This window comes from Felis catus, chromosome A3 (assembly GCF_018350175.1).
Source record: "Felis catus isolate Fca126 chromosome A3, F.catus_Fca126_mat1.0, whole genome shotgun sequence".
Classification (NCBI taxonomy): Eukaryota; Metazoa; Chordata; class Mammalia; order Carnivora; family Felidae; genus Felis; species Felis catus.
Window position 1 is genome coordinate 107,461,330 of NC_058370.1, and position 19,699 is coordinate 107,481,028.

General features: G+C 42.4%; 1 protein-coding gene and 1 long non-coding RNA gene across 2 annotated transcripts in view; one reads left to right on the plus strand and one right to left on the minus strand.

The window, feature by feature from the left end:
- Positions 1–19,699, plus strand: part of SLC8A1 (solute carrier family 8 member A1) — a gene marked incomplete at its 5' end in the record, with an annotated part of 326,794 nt that overhangs the window by 214,061 nt on the left and 93,034 nt on the right.
- The window catches only part of LOC109498274, a 126,152-nt gene continuing 108,630 nt past the window's right edge, over positions 2,178–19,699 (minus strand). Inside the window, exons 20-23 of the long non-coding RNA XR_006595792.1 lie at positions 19,275–19,539; positions 16,943–17,241; positions 8,975–11,700; positions 2,178–2,742 (exon numbers count right to left, since the gene is read on the minus strand). This is a non-coding gene — a long non-coding RNA (uncharacterized LOC109498274). The remainder of the gene's footprint in view (positions 2,743–8,974; positions 11,701–16,942; positions 17,242–19,274; positions 19,540–19,699) is intronic.

The following is a 19,699-nucleotide window of genomic DNA, read 5'->3' on the forward strand; positions in this document are numbered from 1 at the left end:
GATTTTAGCAAGCAGTGATGGGGCCCGTTCAGAGAATCGAGCAAGGCTTGAGAAAGGTGGTAGATTGTTCAAGGTCAGGCTTGATTTCTCCCTTCCCTCTTAGTTTGGTGATACAGTCTGAGCATTTAACTGCTGGTACATCGAGACAGGTTTGTTTTAAACTGCTGTCAGTCATATCCATCATTTCTGCCTTCCACGTATATGGCAGCAGGTATCGGCAAAGGGAAAACTTCCTCCCACATGAAGGAAGCTTTCAAACAAAGACGAAAGGACTCTTCTAAATGGAGAGCAAAAAAAAAAAAAAAAAAGTCATCCTTTTAATTTGTTGACAAACGTACTATTAGCTCTTGTTCTTGTAGGCTGTAAAGTAAATATGGTAAAGAGCAGACTTTGGTTTACATACAAAATTTGCATTACATTTTATATGAAATATCTGCCTAGGCTCATTAATTCTAAACAACATTCAATTAATTATAATTTTAACGGAAAAGTGAACAATACATAAACACTTCCCATTTACCGAACCATGCGTACTGTGTTCCTGCATCCTTTTAGCAATCAAGTAAAAGCTGAGATGGAAAATTGTAACCATCTCCTTTGTTGAACTAAGATTGTAAAACAGGTAAGGGCAAGTGTTTATCTTGTTTTACAGTGTAGAGCTAAGTAGTGCTTCTCATCTGACCTGAGATGTAATGCCTGAGTTGTTAGGATGAAAGCCATCCTCTGGAATGTGCGTTAAGGGAACTTGAATGAAGTAATGAGGGTCAGAGCATTCCAAGAAGCGGGAAAGGCACAAAGTAAGAACAGCAAGAAGGCGCAAGTGCCCAGGGTTTGTCTGGAGCAGAGGATTTGTATACAGAACTGAGGAACCAAGGCAAACCTACAAAAGCTTAATCTTGAGGTGAACCCATAATGTCTCTGGACCGGCTGGGGCTCACGTAAGCCATAAGCTCACAAAGCCTTCTCGTAATACAGTGGCTTCTCCTTGAGCCTGGAGTCTGCACAAAGGCCCCAAACTGGGGATATAGAGATATATGGTAGCTGAAGTTCTAGCGCCAGATTTGGAACTTGTATTTTAAAAAACCAGTTCATCTTCCTAGACCTTAGTTCCGAGTTTTGGTTGGGCTTTTCACAGATCAACACCACCACCGCAAAAGTATCTGCATCCATCTAATGAGACAGGAAGTAACCTAGCTTTTTGTACCAACGTCATGGTCATTAGTAACTTGACTCTTGTAGATGTACGTCATTCGTAGCTTCAACCTACATACTGTTTCCTTCCTAACAGTCTTTCTTTTACACACGAATAACTGCTCCTTAAGGAACCAAGCACAAAATACAATGGGGTAAAGAGATAATGTGTATGACACACAACATAAATGCTGCCGGGCTGTTTCCAAAGCATTTTTAGAAAAGCATAGTCATCGGGTGATGCTCAGAAGATCACAGTCTCTTCCAGGAAAGGACATGGAGATGGAGCACATCAACCACAGTGGTGCAGTGCTGTGGAAATAGAACGATCTAGAAGTATTTGGGAGAGTTGTCAGCAGAGCATCTTGCAGATAATGTCAACTCTTGATTGACTAAACAAATGAAGTGTTGTAGCTGTGTAGAGAGTACAAGAGAGAGAGAAATACGAGGACAGGTTCTACTTTGAAAAGAATTAAGGGGTTTCTCTGGCGATCGTTTGAAGTGTTTTCTCTGTTTAATTAGTTCCCAAGTTGTGTTCTTAAATACAAATTATCTTTATTTATGGGAAAATATATTTTTCTGAACTGCATTGTTATTTTTCTGTTTTTTTATAATTTGGAAAATGGTATTCAGGCATCTCAGTGGGGTCAGAGGTCATTAGCTGTCTCTAATTGGCACCTTTTCTACTCAAGTTTTATCCATGTTAATTGCACATGGAAGAAATTCGGTTTATATGTGAATAGCAGCCAGGTAACCAGCTTTTTAGTACATAGTCAAAATGAAAGGTTGAAATCAGTCAGCATCATGATTATGGTTATTAGATTACGTATAAAAATAAATACAATTTGGGGTGCCTGAGTGGCTAAGTCAGTTAAGTGTCCGACTCTTGATTTTGGCTCAGGTCGTGATCTCAGGGTTCATGAGATTGAGCCCCACATCAGGTTCTGTGCTGACAGCAGGGAGCTTGCTTGGGATTCTCTCTCTCTCTCTCTCTCTCTCTCTGCCCCTCCTCTGCTCACAAGCATGCTCTCTCTCTCTCTCCCTCTCAAAATAAATAAACATTAAAAAATAAATACAATTTATTAACATGTGAGCATTTTAGCATATAACCATTATGAAATGAATCGTGACTGACCCATAGTAGCCTTTCAACAAATAACGGCTTGAATACATGAGAGAACACTTGCTTTCCCTTTCTCAAAGGTTCATAAAAGGCAAGCCATTTAGCGAAACCCATGATTTCAGTGGTGCCAATCCACGACTGCCTTCGCCAGGCCCCACAGCAGGGCTCTTGACACCCGGGGGATTTGGGCTGCAGCCGCTTGCTTCTGCTGTCAAATTCTCCAGCTTTGTTTCTCAGGCGGCTGCAGCTGCTTCCATCTGGCTGTCATTCCAGTGCCACGCCGGTGTAGACGGCAGGCTTTTCCACATCATCCCGTGGCCCCCAAAGCTAAAACTGGCTCCATCTTGCTGCTTCTATGTACGTGAATTCCCACGGAGGCGTATCTGTGTATGTTGTCTGCGCATAGGCAGAGTGAACGCTAATATCTACTGCGGGAAGAAAGAAAAGCTCTCACATGTGTGATACTAGAGCGTGGGTATCCTTTACACTGAGACGCGATGAGGTGGAGAATAACTGACTTTCAAGAGTTCTGTATTTCATAGCAGAGAGCTGTGTCAGGGCCTTGACGATAATTTTATTTACGAAGGGCAGTAATCAAGGGAAATTGTTTTTTTTTTTTTTTTTAATGAAATAAATGATTTCATTTGGAAAGAAAAAAGCAATTTTCAGCACACACTACACATATGCTAAGTGCATTTCCTCTTGCGGGAATTCATTTCCCAGGATGAGCTGAATTCTACATAAGTATGTCTAGACTGTGAGCCCTTGGAAGGCAGGGAGCAGCCCCTTGTTTTCTGAGTTTCCTAAGACAAAGGCACAAACTGAGTCCAAACGACACAATTATCTCTTTGGCCACAATAATCAGCACTGCCCTGGCATTGTTGCAGAGCCTGGTGCCGGGGGTAGGGAATCGGAGATACAAGACAGAATGCCTAATTCCAAAGAACCTCGTAAAGGAGAGAAATTAATGGTTCTTTTTTTGCACATTGGTATGATTAGGATATAAAGAAACAAAACACTCTAAGAGGTCACAGAGGATGGGACTCACTCAGCCCCGGGTGAGATGAAAAACATCCTTGGGGCACCTGGGTGGCTCATCGATTAAACGTCAGACTTCAGCTCAGGTCATGATCTCACAGTTCATGAGTTCAAGCCCCGCATCGGGCTCTGTGCTGACAGCTCAGAACCTGGAGCCTGCTTCAGACTCTGTGTCTCCTCTCTCTCTGCCCCTCCCCCACTCACACTCTGTCTCTCGCTCTCAAAAATAAATAAAACATTAAAAAAATTAAAAACAAAAAGCCGTCCTATTATGGATAGAGAGTCCCTGTTTTCTATTGTTAATAATTTACAACACCCATAAGACAAAGAACCATAAAGAAACTTAAATATCAAATTAAAAGGCTCCTTGTTATGTAATAAGAGTTCAGAGAAATAATCAGAGCTTTGACACCCAGTAAGAGTAATCAAGAAAGGTCCCACAGAGAATGAAGGTCTCAAAGTATAGCTGTCCGCTACTCTATTTAAAACTCGATGGTGAGCCCTGCCAGCAATGACCCTGTTGTTAAAATGCCTCCTAGTTGTAATCATTATCTGGCTTTACATTTTTCAAGGGAGCTACTTTGATATAGAACAGTATTAGGTTTGCTCTGTCCACACGTTTTATTACACCTCCTGGCCATTACATTAGCAGTGTTAACATCAGTTGCCTCTATTAATAGATGTTCATTAGTGGCACTTCCATTAACTAATTTCAGGATTATACTAAAAGCTACCAAGTAATCTTTTAGATCATTCATTAACAGCTGGATGCCAGCATTTGCTACTTTTATGGACATTCAAGTGTGGACACATTAATCAAGGGTGCTTCCACTTCATCTCTAAGAAGGAAACAAAATGTAAATCAGTCTAATACCTATACTGTTGGTTCTCCTCTGCCCTCAGAGTAGAAGGGGTAGGGTAGGAGCATCCAGGTATTTTCCAGAATCCTAAGTGTCTGTAACTGCCTCATCCGTGGAGGAAGGATCCAGGTCTGTATACAGAAACCAGATTATGCTCGAGTGCCTTGGCATTCCAGGCCTTTCCTGTGCCTGAGCAGGTGTGTGGTTCCCCCATGCAATCTCTGATTTCCCAAGCCTCTGTTTCAATTTTGTATGGATCAAAAAGCTGACCCTTGAAACCAGAGAAGTTTGCAGTGCCGAGAAAATATACATGGTATGCAATGCTTCCAAACCTTCATCTTCTTGAGTCTTGGAACAGTATGTAATCACAGAAGTGCTGAATAGACCCAGCAAGGCTAAGTTTGAGCAATTACGTTGCGAGAGTTGAACCAGCCCACTTCGCCATCCCTTGCCCTGCCTGTCACCCAGCCAGCTCCCATGTGTTTGCAAATTAACTGTCATATCAAGGCCCAACTTTGAGAGGGGAAAACAATAAAACCCACTGTCATCTCAAGTGATTTAAAATAGGTAAGTTGGCCAGAATAATGGGAAGTGAAGCTGGCTTGGGAATTCATCACACGCCCGGACGGAAAAGAGAGTACTGTTTATCACCTTATTTACTTGTTTGCTAAGGTAGTGGAGCTTGCCACTTATGTAAAAGCATCAGGATTGCCTGCAGAGCAAAGTATAAATAGAACAACTCTAACACTGAAGCTCACCGTTCAAGTGATGAAAGTACTTGTCTATGTCTAGCAGCTCCTAGGATTACACCAGACAAATGTGCTCATCCAAGTGAGGCCAAGGTAGTGTGATGCTTAGGTAGTGGTGTCATCTCTGGGAGGGACCTTCCCCTCCCCCCACCCGTCTCCATCTGAGAAAAAATAGAGGGTTTGATAGGCATAAATGCAGCTTCCCGACACATCCCCTGCTCCAACCTCATTTTCCCATCAAGCCCCGTGTATAGAAATTATGCATCTTACACTAGGTGTGAGAGAGATTCTGCGTGATTCATTATAATCTTTGACTCTATCCCACCTCTAGTGCCATCTCCCCAGTCACTGCTTTCTTTTGTTTACAGAAAAGGGGAAAGGATTGCAAAATGGGATAAATGCCATGGTCTGGCAAAGAGAAAGCTATTAGTAGCCATAAACATAGCAAAAAGAATTGCTGCTTGTTCAGTACTGTGAACTGTTCGTACACTGCTACTATGTTCCAGGCAGTCGTTTCACTACTGTATAGATTTTTTTTTCTCATTTCATATTCATATGCAATTTGAGATATTGTTTGCCATTCCCATTATGGAAATGAGAAACTGAGGCTTAGCAAGGTGGCATGCCCATAAGTCACGCAATTAACCAACATTAAAAACACTGCAGTGCAAATCCCTGTGCTCTTTTCCATACACCCTGCTGCCGGCAAATGTATTCCTTGGTTTCTCATGGAACACTCAGAGGATAAAGTGGAATACACTTAGAAGAACCGCGCTTATCTACTCTAAACCCAAGACTTCAGCCCTCCGGGCAAGTTGTGTTAAATGGAAAAAAAACTAAGGAACCAGAAAGTATACACCTGGGTTCTAGTCCCCTGAAGACATGAACTTCACTTTCATCTTCTGGAGAAGATGGAGTAATATTCCTGAGTCAAAAATTGTGAGAATTACACAAATAGTCTTCAACCCTGCGGTGACTCAGAATCATTTGTGCAGCTAAAAAAAAAAAAAAAAAAGAAGAAGAAGAAAAAAGAAAGGGAAAAAAAAAAAAAACCAACAGAAAACTCAACACTACACTCACCTAGCTCTACCCCAAAGCGTAAGAAATCTGAGCATCCAGTGGATGGTGGATTGGAACACATATGCAACTATGTATTTTCTCGTTTCCATGGGTGATTAAGATGCGCAGCCATGGCTGGTAATCATTGGATTAGATGAGGTATGCGCACCTCAAACCACTTAGCGGAGTGCCAAGCACATACTAAAATATTCCTATTCTCCAGCTGTGACTTCTTTAACACCTCCATGAGATTCTGCTTCCTTTCTCATAAAAGGATGGAGTTGTAGCTTTTAGTACCTTCCAGTTCTAAATAGTGAAGTTAACGAGGGGCTTTTAGGAAGGCCTGATTCTCACCATATCTGTAAAAGAGGCAAGGTGCCTCTTTGGCTTCTCTGCCTCTGCCTCTTGAAACTTCTCATTAGCAGAATCCCAATCTTTTCTGACCTCCCCAGGACTCCAACCAGACTCTAGGAGACAGCTTTATCTCATGCTATGCCCATACCTTTTCTGTTCGGTTGAAATAGTATGATGCTAAGGGATGGTTATATCACTAGACACTTCGCTGTCATTTCCCTGCCAAATTTCACATGAGTCCCGATGAAATGAAAATTTCAGGCCCTTTAATATCTTTGTGGTGGGCATATTTATAGCTGAGCTACATTGGACCCACTCAGGTGGCCCCCTGTGTAGTTTCTAGGCAAGACCTGCTCTGGTTCTTGAAGACTCATTCCTGCTTTGTCTCTGATGGTTACAAAGACAAGGCAAATCTCTCGCTCATCCTCCCCCCGCCCCCCTTTCCTATAGTAAATCAGAATATGCTCACTTTTTTTTTAATTTTTTGTTTTTATTTATTTTTGAGACAGAGAGAGACAGAGCATGAGCAGGGGAGGGGCAGAGAGAGAGGGAGACACAGAATCTGAAGCAGGCTCCAGGCTCTGAGCTATCAGCACATAGCCTGATGTGGGGCTCAAACTCACAGACCTGAGCTGTGAGACCATGACCTGAGCTGAAGTTGGACGTTTAACCGACTGAGCCACCCAGGCGCCTCCAGGATATGCTCACTTCTAATACACTGACAATCCAACAGATGAGAGAAAAAAGTTGTTCTCGCGATAACAATATTTACTTAATGGAAGTGAATCCAACAGATATTTCATCATTTGTATACTTAACCCATTAATTGCTGCTTGCTTTCCTGAGGCCAACATTTCATACATTAGATATTGTAAAGTAGTGATCAATACAGCACCAGAGACTAGTTACAAATGGGTCTTCCTCCATCCCAACCCACCCCCATCCCCCCAGTCATTTCTACAAGCTAGGAAGAGAGAGAAGATGGAAGGCGGGCACAGGAGAATTTTAATTTTCCCCCTAGGAAGATAAAACGTTCAAACAACAGTGACTAATACTTCAGAGCATTCAGATATTCTCTTAAGAAAAGGTTATATGTATGTTTTAAACTATTAAGAAGATCGCCTGATCGCCTTCCCTCCTTCATCCAGTCTGAGCCTGTTACAATTCTGCACCGTTCTTGTAACCATCAGGCAGCCTGTCAGGAGAAGGATGAACAAAGAAGACAGAGCTGGGAAGAATGAGGTGAATGCAGAGAGCTGTAAGCCAAGCAGAGTTTAACCGCCCCCACATCCCTACCCTAAAATAGACACAGAATGGCACATGCTTATATTTCATTGGCCAGGCTAAGCGTTAGCAGAAATTAATAGCTGAGTGCCTTTTTCTTAATGAAGTACTGCACTGTCAGGAAAATAAAACTGAAGAGCTGTGGGATGAAACCAGTCTCTGGATCCGCTGGTTAGCTGGCCAGCAAGCGGCAAAGCAAAAGGGCAAAGACCTGTGCCCAAGCAGGGCCCTCGCAACAAGCACCCAAACCCTGATGGCTAAAGCGTCAAGCCTGAGCCTGATTCACTAATGAACCCCTTTCAAAACAGCGCTCTTCTCTCTCTAGGCAGGTGAAGGAGCCAAATAAGAGATGCCTCAGCTGTCAGAGTTCCACTCCCCGGGGAGCCCTGATGCGTCAATTGTTTTTTCTCCTCCTTTCTAACCTACATCTCTGACCTTCCCTTCCTTTCCATTTCCTCTTCTCTCCACTGTTTTCCCCCCTCTTCCTCTTTCCCTGCCTCTCTCTCTCTCCTCTTCTTTGTTCCTATTCCCTCTTTTTCGTCAAAGAAAAACCTATAGAGTCATAGCCATGATGATTCTTTTTCAGGTTCATTGCTAGCCAGCTGTAAGGCCACAGGTTCAAAGGTACAACAAGAGCCAAGAGACTTTGGCTTCATTTGCCTGAGATGAAAAAAGAAAGAAGAAAGAAAGAAAGAAAGAAAGAAAGAAAGAAAGAAAGAAAGAAAGAAAGAAAGAAAGAAAGAAAGAAAGAAAGAGAAAGAAAGAGAGAGAAAGAAAGAGAAAGAGAGAGAGAGAAAGAAAGAAAGAAAGAAAGAAAGAAAGAAAGAAAGAAAGAAAGAAAGAAAGAAAGAAAGAAAGAAAGGAGGGAGGAGAAAAGAAAAGAAAAAAGAAAAGAAAAGAGACATAAGAAATAGTGATCCACCTCTCTCAGGCAAGACAAAAATCATCTTATTTACTTGCAATTTCAGTCAAATTCTGCCTTACCGGACTTGATATACCGCTTTTAAAAAAATCACTCTCTCCAGCGGTTGGGGGGGGGGAGGGGGGTGGGGGGCCGGGAGGGGGGGTAGGGGTGGCTGTACTGGGCTGCATCGTTTTCCAAGCCATCTCATGGATGGGAAACTGAATTGTAATACATCTCTCCTATGGACTCAGTAAAACTAGTCAAGATACTGATTTGACTCCTTCATGGCTACTTTTGAACGTTAAAAAAAATAAAAATAAAAACATCATGGCTATAGGCTGAAGTGATTCTCAGAAGACTTGTGAGCTAGGCTAACAGTTTACTAAATGAAAGGTTGAAGGGGAAAAATTACCTTGTAATTTTGGTGCTTGGGGCCTTTGTAAAAATGCCGTTCGGTCGCGTTGGATACCAGAGAGCATGATGGAAGGAGGCTGAAAGCGTACATTGTCACTGCATTTCTAGTCCTGCTGCTTTGGGATACTTTCTGCGCCTTGACTTGGACAGAAGAGTTCGGGTGCCTCCAAATCATCTCTGTGGGTTGGTGAGAAATTTAAGAAAATGTTACCAATATTTTGAAATGTTCGGAAAGAACTGCCTGCTGCCCTACCCGCAGCAAACCTTGCCATGTGCTGACAGTAGGGGGTGAGGCAATTGCAGTAATTACTCCTTGCGAGCCTTGCCAGTTTCTGAAATTTAATTCCACGCAGGAAGCCTAACAAGGTCAAGTGAGAGCTACTCTCCTGCACTTGCCCTTTGTGTCACATGCTCTGCCTTTCCTCCTCGGTGCATATATACACTCCTTAGGACTCATCCCCACGACCCCACCCCTCTCCTGCGTCCCCATTGAAAGGGGCACATAGATTGGGTTCCCCCAAACTAGAAGAGTCCTACCCGCACTCTTCCCTCTTTAACTTCGCCAACAGAGATGGGTGTGAATATGGCGATTAAATCAGACCAAAGAGGCTGATTCCAGGGCTGCAGGTAGAAATAGAATTTGATGTCGATGGTTATAGAGGGAAAGCCCTATTTCCTCTGATGCGCTGGCAGATCTTGCTTTCTAAGTCCAAACTTTAGTGTAAGTTAAAAAAAGCACTGGGGGTAACTCCCTGCCACAAAAGCTGGGCACACAGCCAGGACACTGTGCTCATTAGCCTCGGGGTGAGCCAAGATTCCCAGAACACACCGGTCAGCATTTTTCATCCAAAGATGGGGGTGTCCTACTGAAATCTAAGAGAGAAGAAACAAGGTTACCCATCTCTGCAAGCAAGGAAGTTAATTGGTTTTTTCCTCCCACAAGAATGTTTTCATCTTTTATAAAGTATTATAGGCCCTAGATAAATGTGATCATCCGTAAAATCAGAAAAGTACACAGGCTAATACCTGCAGTATGCTTCCTCTTTTTCTCCCTTTGCTCTATAGACATAAACTTCAATACATAAAGATGTATAATGGTACTTTTCACCTACTTGGTCATGCCAAATTTCTTGTCATTCAGAAACAGTTTTTCAAGCTGCTTGTATTTTGTTCAAAAATGCTATGCCTAAATTTATTGCCATTCCCTTGTTCGCAATGCAACAATTACACACACTTTGCAATGAGTTTATCAAAGCAAAACACAACTAGCCACAGAAACTAGAACATTTTTAATGTAAGTCAAGTAGTCCAGGAATCCTAATAGGTAGAAGAGAGGAGAAACACAGATAAAGTGAAATTTAGATACAAAATGGTCATTGATTGAAACTGTCATTAATAATAGGGCCAGAGCTAAGTCAGTTTTCAAATTAACTGTAAGTCGTTGAAATATAATCTCCCATGACATTCTGAAGGCTGTGTCCCTTTGCTACCCCACTGAGACAAATTAGTTGTTCTCTTGCTCTTAATATTGGTTCTGGATGTGAAGACCTGCCTTCACGCAATCCCTTCACCCCATGTTTGTTTATTTCAGATTTCAGAAATGCTTTCTGTTGGGTAAATATAAATTAAGCATATGGTTAGTTAATATGTTTCACTTTTTAACCGCAGGTCTCTTACCATGCAGGTAAAGCTTAGATGGGCTTATCAGTTAAGTTACATAACTGTATGAAATTAGCATTGTGTGTGTCAATGTTGTGATTAAAATCTTCAAACTAGTCGTTTGCCAGGAGACTGACAGACGGGATAATTTTAGCAAAGCCTGACCTTGTGGTTAGTTTGGCTCCTGTACATGGTCTAGGGTGGAGATTGGGATCACAGTTCACTAAAAAGTGAGAATTCTCTGAACTCAGAAGATGACCTTGACCTGCCTCAACAGGGTCTGGAAGAGAGGCATCTGAGAGACCATACAGGACAGAGTAGAAGTCCGAAAGCAGCTGAAGCTCGAAGAAGAGGTCAGGTCATGAAATAACATGCACTAGGAAGGCATATATGGTGGAAGGCATATAGGAAGGTGGTGGTCAACCTAGTGCAATAACATGCACTAGGAAGGCATATATGGTGGAAGGCATATAGGAAGGTGGTGGTCAACCCACCACCAGCCATAAACACCTAAACACAAGTTGCTGGTATCAGACCAGGGCAGAGAAGTTTGTTAGGATCCTGACAGAAGGGAACATCCATTGGTTTGGGGGCTGCAAACCATGAAATAGGATTAGCTTCAGCAATTATAGGATAAAAATAATAAGAGCTAACATCTATTGGCCTCTTTCTAGATGCATATTTTTTTATCAATGTTTCAGCAGGGCAAAGAAGGGAAACTGTTGAGGTACCTTTACAGATTAGTGCGAAAAAAGAAATTAGAAGATATTTCTAGCGTATTACAGAATTCACGAGATCCTGCCTGACCTCACAGCATTTCTGACTTTGAAAATAGAGACTGGCCCAAGGTGTTCCTCTGCACCATAGGAAATGATCCTGTAAAACCATTAACATATCCATAGAAACAAAAATCAGGAGACAAAAATTAAACTAGCAGCCTACCCTGCAGGAACTGGAGAGGGGAGAGAAACTGACCGTTGAGTCAAAGGTTGTGTAAACCTCACACTAATGGGGTTGCTTCACTTTCTCTGAAGTTAGAGGCACCGCGTGGTCCTGGTCTGGATTCTGTAATGAACACATGAGATGTTAATGTAATCAGATGGCATGATCCTGGACCACAAAAGTAGTAGGACCATCTGAAAGTAGGCTTCCCACTTAGGATGAGATTCTCACCCCCAAATATCCATCCTTTTTACCCCCCAGTCACCCACTCAAAATGCCCACCATCTGCGTTCCTTTGAATGGTGGCCTGGAACCCCCCTGTAAAATACTGATTCATTAACACAATACACAGTTTCTGAACACCTGGCTTAGGAAACATAAAAGACCGCAGACCTATTTAGGAAGCTTTGAGGGGTTGAGGACAACTGCCCAGTGTGGCTCACTGATCTAGAGGGAGGAGTTGTTTGCTTCCTGCTCCAAGGGGCCTTGGATGATCAAGGAGGCACCAGGAGATTAAGAAAAGAGCAGAGAAAAGGAGATCCCAGAGACTGTGAGGAAAACTTCACCTGATGCATAACAGAAGAGGCTATAATTCTTCCATGAGCATCCAATACTTGTGTTTTGGTCTTGCACACGTGAGGGTTCATGTGTGCCTGTGTGTTCATACAGGAAAATGTACAGAAAGAGACAAATGTGGAAGCAGATGCACATGCCAATTCCTAATATCCGTGAAGCCAGGCTTCTCCGGGTGCACAGTCATTATTCCCACCACTAGTGGCCACACTCAGGCTTTCTGAGGATTTCTGAATATCCATGATCATGGGTGGCTCTTCGTTTTCCATGGCCCATTTAATTGAAAGGTGGTGCGGTTACTGTTTTTCTCTTAGGAAAGTGGAGTTTATTGCCCTGCTGTCTCTGGAAATTAGCCACGGCTTGCAAATTTGGAACATCCAAAGCAAGCGTGATAAATTATCCCCAGTGTAATATCCCCAGTGCTTCTGCCAAAAGAAAGTCTTGGCAGCCTTTGAGAGTTGACGCAGCTCTCTTCTGTGTTGTACCAGCTGCAAAGTGGACTTCCCCCCATCCCGCCCTTTCACCAAACCACAGGGTAAAAGGATCCCTTTTGAAAAACATTTAAGATGAAGGGGGGAAAAATTGCACTTGGGATCGTACCCCAGGTGCTGGGCTCATTTTAGGCAAAATTGTGAAGAAATGAAGGGATTGTGAGTACTCCAAGTTTCCTCTGTGTCCTCTTGCTTACCTTCATTTATTCATCTATCTATCTATTCATATATATTCATATATCCGTATATTTATTCATTTATTCATTATTCATATATGTATATGTGAATAAGTGTCTCCTCTCTTACAAAACATTTCAGGCAAGAGCCATCCATGTCATTGATCACATTCGCCACCTGCTATTATACATTAAGTTCCAGAATCAGTTGTTGGTGGTGGCTTTGTCTCTTTTTGAGACACCAGTCCATTAACTAGCAGGTACAGGATTCTGGGAAGCATTTACTCCATCTACTGGTAAAACACATTCGTCTTGAAAAGGCCATTTTATTTCCCTGGACTATAGACCATGTGCACAGGAGGATGGGGTGGGGGAGAAAGCAAGGAATGCACTTCTGAATAGACATCTTTAACCTAAAGCAGCAGGTTTTATTCCTGAGTCACTCTGTGATTGCCCCAGCAAATCATCTGTGCAGGCTAGTATCAACCAGGAACTGGATGAGGCTGAAAATTAGAAATGAAAATGTGCCATCAGTTCTGAAGTCCAAGAGGGGGGCTACAGAAAAGAGTCAACTTGGTCATCTATTTTAAAGATTTAAAGCTGCCACACCACAGGTTGAGTTCTTCAATTTTGGCCAGTATTGATCTGAAGCTAATGATGATGTCACTTCCACAAATCAGACATGAGTGTTCCGTTGAGTTGCCCGTAGGCAGCCGCTGGCCCTGATTCAGTCTTACCTCTCTTGCCCACCCCCAACCCGGCCTCTACACATTCACTTTGTTGTCCCGAATTTATAGATCCATCCATAGGACATGTGGCTGCTGGAAGGAGACAGCACGGCTGCATAAAGAGGAACTCTGAAACTAAGCCACTTGGCCTAGAATTTGAAAACATTTTAATGTTTCCTGGAGGGAAAAGGGGGGCTCGAAAGCCTTCACTCTTTCGTGCTCTATCCTTCCTTCTTTGAGGTGCTCATGATGCCTTCAAGATACTGCATCTCCTCTGACTAGCACTTGATGATAAGTATCAGATAGTCACCAGAAAAAGGAACTATCACTTACATCTCCTCCCTTAGGATGCCTAAGAATTATGTCCCCTCCTCAGCCCCCTTTTCTGAGCCATATTGAGATTCTTTATTTTTCTCCTCCTCCTCTTCTTCACTGTTTATTTAAATTACATAAAATATTTATATGTTTTAAAAACGAAGAGAAATGCAGTGTGCTGGAGAATATATTATGAATTTATTCAAAATTCCTTTTATTTTTTTTTCAAGTTTTTTTTTTTTTAATTTTAACTTCAGTGTAGTTCACATACAGTGGTTAGTATTAGTTTCAGGTGTATAATATAGTGATTCAACACTTCCACACATTACTCAGTGCTCATTGTGATAAGTGTGCTCTTGAATCCCCATCACCTCTTTCACCCATCCCTTACCCACCTCCCCTCTGGTAACCATCAGTTTGTTCTCTGTAGTTAAGAGTCTGCTTCTTGGTTTGTCTCTTTTTTTTTTTCCCTTTGGTCATTTGTGTTGTTTCTTTAGTTCCACATATGAGTGAAATCATATGGTATTTGTCTTTCTCTGATTGGGTTATTTTGCATAGCATTATACCCTCTTTTTATGGCTAAATCATTTTTCATTGTGTATTTCATTCTTCTTTTATTTCTGCTTTACATTTTGCTTATTGAGTGTTTATTAAGTGTAGAATTATGGTATCATATACAGTCCCCTATTCAATTCATGTACCACTTCTTAGACTTTTATTGTGATACCCATGAATCACTCTACCCTTCACTCTAAAAGTAACATTCTTCCATTTGTCCCCAAGTTTCTATCTACTCCCATGAAATAAGAGTATTATTAGTCCCTTGGAACCTGTCTTTTTCACCCACCATGTTGCTGTTAACCCTCTTAAGGATGATTGATTTTCTTCCTAAGTTCCATGATTTTTTTTTCTAAGTTCCATATCTATAAGAGTTCTATAGTGCTGACCTCTATAGCCCTGACCACTTGAAGCACCTTAAAGAGTTATTCCTTCGACTTCCTTAACTCTTTCAGAAGTCTGCTACTTAGCTTTTTCCATTGCCCCTACTGGATCCTTTTATGGCTTGTCTTTCTCTTCCCGCTACCAAAATATGAAAATCTCCCAAGATGCTGCTGTCAGCCATTTCTTGTGCCTCCGAGGATCTCTTTCTTTTGCTAGACCTGTGCCTATCACTCGCATCTCAGCATCGATGATTTTCTCATCTGTATCTTTGTTGTAAACTTCTGGTCCACATTAGTGGCTGCCTATTGGAAAAAACCCAACTGGAGGTTCCACTGGCTCCTTAAAATGACAAACAAAATGTCACAAACTGAATTTAAAAGTCCCAACATCATTAAAAAATTTTATAGGACAAACTGCTTTACTTTAGAGATGCCAATCTGTAGGACTTCCAGATCTAATGAGTATCCACAGGGGAAAAAAAAAAAAATGAAAAGGGACAAGGCTGGCACGGTTGTTGTGAGATGACTAGGAGAGTCTCGCTAGCTCCACACCCCAGAGTAGGTCCTCAGTCAACAGCAGCCATTCATTTTATTATTGAACTTGACATAGCAATTATTTCTGGACTGGAAAAACAAAGAAAAGATCCGCTTAAGAATGGCTTGATTTTTCTAAAAGGGATAGCCCTCTTGAAAATGAGAGTCTTGATAAAATCCCACAAGGACTCTGTCATGTGTGAGCTAGCCCTGGGCACCTGTTCATAATTGCATGTGGCTTTGTGGCGTTGATGGTGCTTTATAAACTTTTCTTTTTTTTTTTTTTTAATTTTTTTTTTCAACGTTTATTTATTTTTGAGACAGAGAGAGACAGAGCATGAACAGGGGAGGGCCAGAGAGAGGGAGACAGAATCGGAAACAGGCTCCAGGCTCTGAGCTATCAGCCCAGAGCCTGACGCGGGGCTCGAACTCACGGACCGCGAGATCGTGACCTGGCTGAAGTCGGACGCTTAACCGACTGCGCCACCCAGGCGCCCCTAAACTTTTCCATTCTAAGATGCTGAACATGAGAAAAGGGATGGACTTACGAGCAGACGAAGATCAGGTAAGAGAGAGGAAATGATTGCAAAGGTCAACAAGGCTTCCAAGAAGTAAACTGAATGGGAAGGAGAGGAGAGAGAGAACTTTGAGAAGCAGTTAGGAAGAGTGGAGAGTTCTGAAGGCCACAAACCAATTCCCAGTGTGTGTGAAGAAATGTCAATAAATGCTTTGATAATTCAGCATTCGTTATGTAATACTAAGTTACTGGTAAAGCAAGAAAATCATTGGCGTTGCAGATTTACCCCTCCTCTAACTTTTATTTTATAGCAAGAACGCTTTTAAGATGACTTAAATGGACCTTTTTTCTCCCCCTTCTAAATTGCGGAAGCAAGCATACATAACTACATTCAGTAGTGACTAGCACATTCTTAATTATCTCCTCAATTTCTTGAAATCAAATGTGATTCTGTTGGGTCTTGTTGAAAAGTCATGCCAGGGGGCGCCTGGGTGGCGCAGTCGGTTAAGCGTCCGACTTCAGCCAGGTCACGATCTCGCGGTCCGTGAGTTCGAGCCCCGCGTCAGGCTCTGGGCTGATGGCTCGGAGCCTGGAGCCTGTTTCCGCTTCTGTGTCTCCCTCTCTCTGCCCCTCCCCCATTCGTACTCTGTCTCTCTCTGTCCCAAAAATAAATAAATGTTAAGAAAAAAATTTACAAAAAAAAAAAAAAAAAAGAAAAGTCATGCCAGTCTATTCAAAGACAAACTCTGGCTGATCTCCCTGGAACCGTTTGAAAACTAAAGCCAGGATGTGCAGAAGATATAACTTTGAGCCAGAATGTAAAGATCTAAGAGTTAATTAGAAATCCATTGAGCAGGTGTCTTATTCCCGCTGCATTAATATGATTCATGTTTCAGACACTCAGCTGCAGCCCTTGGTACCCTTATCCTATAGCATGAATTCCCAGGAGCCGTAGTTATCAGGCCCTCGTGGTGCATGATATTTAGATAGGCATTCTAATTGTTTTCCTTACTAGAGCACTTGCTAATTGGTAATTCAAATGATCCTCAAAGATGGCAGTTTAAAAGACACTCTCTGGACTTCAATTTACCGTAGGAGTAGGTCAGATTAGATCAGAACTGGGAAATACACATTCTCTCATCTGCCAACTCAGATCGATCAATAGGGCTGCTGGGAGGTTCTGGGCGAAGGAAGATTTTGATACCTGTGGGAACGGAGGCAATACCGAGCAGTAAGCACTGTTGATGCCACTAGTCATGCTGTCTTTCCCTAGTTTTCATTTCCTCTTCCCTATCCAGCTATTTCAGCCCGGCCTCTTCTTTACTCTTAGGGCCAGCACTTCCTCTCCTCTGTCCCCACTCTCAGCTGATGATCTGGCTTCCTAGCTCCCTGAGGAAAGAGAAGCAATCAGAATAGACTTTCCACAGACTCCTGCCACCACACCAACCCATCTGCCAGTGTCTCTAGCTACAAATTTGCCTTCCTAAGTGTTGCTATTCCCATCAGAGGCACCATTATCTACATTAGCTGCAGTAGCCTCCTGGTTACATTCTTATTTCAAGGATCTATTCTCAACAAATTGCCAGAGTGATCCATTAAAGTTCAAGTCAAATTAAATCCCTTGACTGCTCAAAACAATGTTCCTGATTTCACTCAGAACCAAAGTCCTTTCAAGAGTCTGTGTGGCCGGGGCACCTGGGTGGCTCAGTTGGTTAAGCATCCGACTTCGGCTCAGGTCTTGATCTCATGGTTTGTGAGTTCCAACCCCATGTCAGGCTCCATGCTCATAGCTCAGAGCCTGGATCCTGCTTCAGATTCTGTGTTGCCTTCTCTCTCTGTCTCTCCCCTGCTCGTGCTTGCTCTCTCTCTCAAAAATAAATAAACATTAAAAAAAATTAAAAAAAAAAAGACTCTATGTGGCCCACTTGATTTGGCCTCACCGACCACCCTCCTCCCCTATCCTGCTCTTACCTCTGTATCACTTTTTCTGCAGCCACAGTAACCTCCTTTAACCATAAAAAGACAGGCGTTTCCCTAGGACATATGATCTTCCTTACCACGGCCTCCCCCTAACCCCCACTGAAAAAACAATCTGTATAGGTAACTCTCTCCTTTCCTTGAAGTCTCAAGTGCAAAATTTTCAATAGGGCCCACCTTGACGTTCTATTTAAAATTACAACCGCCACCCCCCACCCAACACTCCTCTCCCTAACTCTCCTTTGATGTTTTCCGTAGCACTTCTAACATACTCTATACATTATTTATTATATATATACTGTATACATATGTCTCACCTCAAGGAGAGGGCAAGGACCTTTTCCTGTTTTGTTTCACTAATCTATATCTAGCTCCAAGAACAGTCTCTATGGCACATAATTGGCGTGTGTAAATAATTGCCGAATGAATGATAAATGAATGATATCTGGCATGAGTGGGGGAAGGAAAAATGGAATCATTGGTCTCTGGACAGAACAATCTAAATTTGATATTCTCTGGGGGTGCCTGGGTGGCTCAGTTGGTTGAGTGCCTGACTTCGGCTCAGGTCATGATCTCAGGGTTTGTGGGTTCTAGCCCCGCGTCGGGCTCTGTGCTGACAGCTTGGAGCCTGGAGCCTGCTTCAGATTCTGTGTCCCCCTCTCTCTCCGCCCCACCCCCGCTTGTGCTCTGTCTCTCTGTGTCTTTCAAAAATGAATAAACATTTAGAAAAAATCTAAATTTGACATTCTCTGATTCTTTTCCCCTCAAAAGTGAGCCTTCATGTAGTGCACAGAGTTCTGAATTCTTTAAAGAACATTTAAGCCTAAATGGGCATATGAGAAGAGAAGGGGAAAAAGACCATCATTGCCCCCTGGCTCAGTTTTTGTTTGCTTTCCATCAGGTAAGAGGAGGTGATTGCTAAGGCCCAGAGGATTCCTCTGGTGTCCAAATTTGTTCACTCTTTTCTGTTTAAGGGACCTCCTAAGCAGAGCAATGGATTAATGTGCCAAAGAGAAAACTGTTACCCTCTGTTTAATTTTACTTCCAACTATAGTAACCCGAACCCCAGGATTAAAAAACAAACTAATTAATTAATTAATTTAATTAAAAATAAAAGGGTTCCAGTTGCATTCCCAGACAAACTGCCATGCTCTCTGAAACAAAGTGTTAAGATCTCTTTCCCATGCCTTCCTTCCTGCCCAGTGGTACCTGAACAACTAACATTCACAGTATTCACTTGACTTCAATTTCACTCCCTATTGAGTGCCTACTGATTCCCAGGAGAGATTTAACTAGTTACCTGTCATGTGTGTGTAAATGATATTTAGATCTATTCTTGCAAGAAGGAGGAGGTGGGCCTTTGGAACCTTGACCAGGGAGAGAGGTCTAGACCTAGAAAGCGAGAGGCCCCAGAGATCAGTTTAGGAAAGTGCTTCAATACTCACTGGATAAAGGCATACATTGGGTTCTTTCTATAAGCTAGACACTACGACTGTCCTTTCTTGTTCCTGCCCCTCCTTTCACCCTCTATGTTCTCTTCTTCTTCCTTGGCTGTAGGTACTCGCGGTGCACAAAACATTTACAGTAGTTCTTTTGGATAGCTTGAATTATAGAAAGAGAAGTCCTTCCAGTGATATGGCAATCAAGGAGGTCTGCTTCGTAAACCTTAAGGTTACTTCAATCTGGCCACTTTCAAAGAGTTGCAGCATACTTTGAATTTGAAGAGAGATATATTTTAGGGTCATATCTTTGGATATGCAACTAGTGGGAGTTCCAAGGAGGAGCACCCCACTGATGCTAAAAAAGGGGGAGAGAAGTTACATTTCACCAACTTAAGACATTTTCTAGGGCCAACCACATAGATGATTAA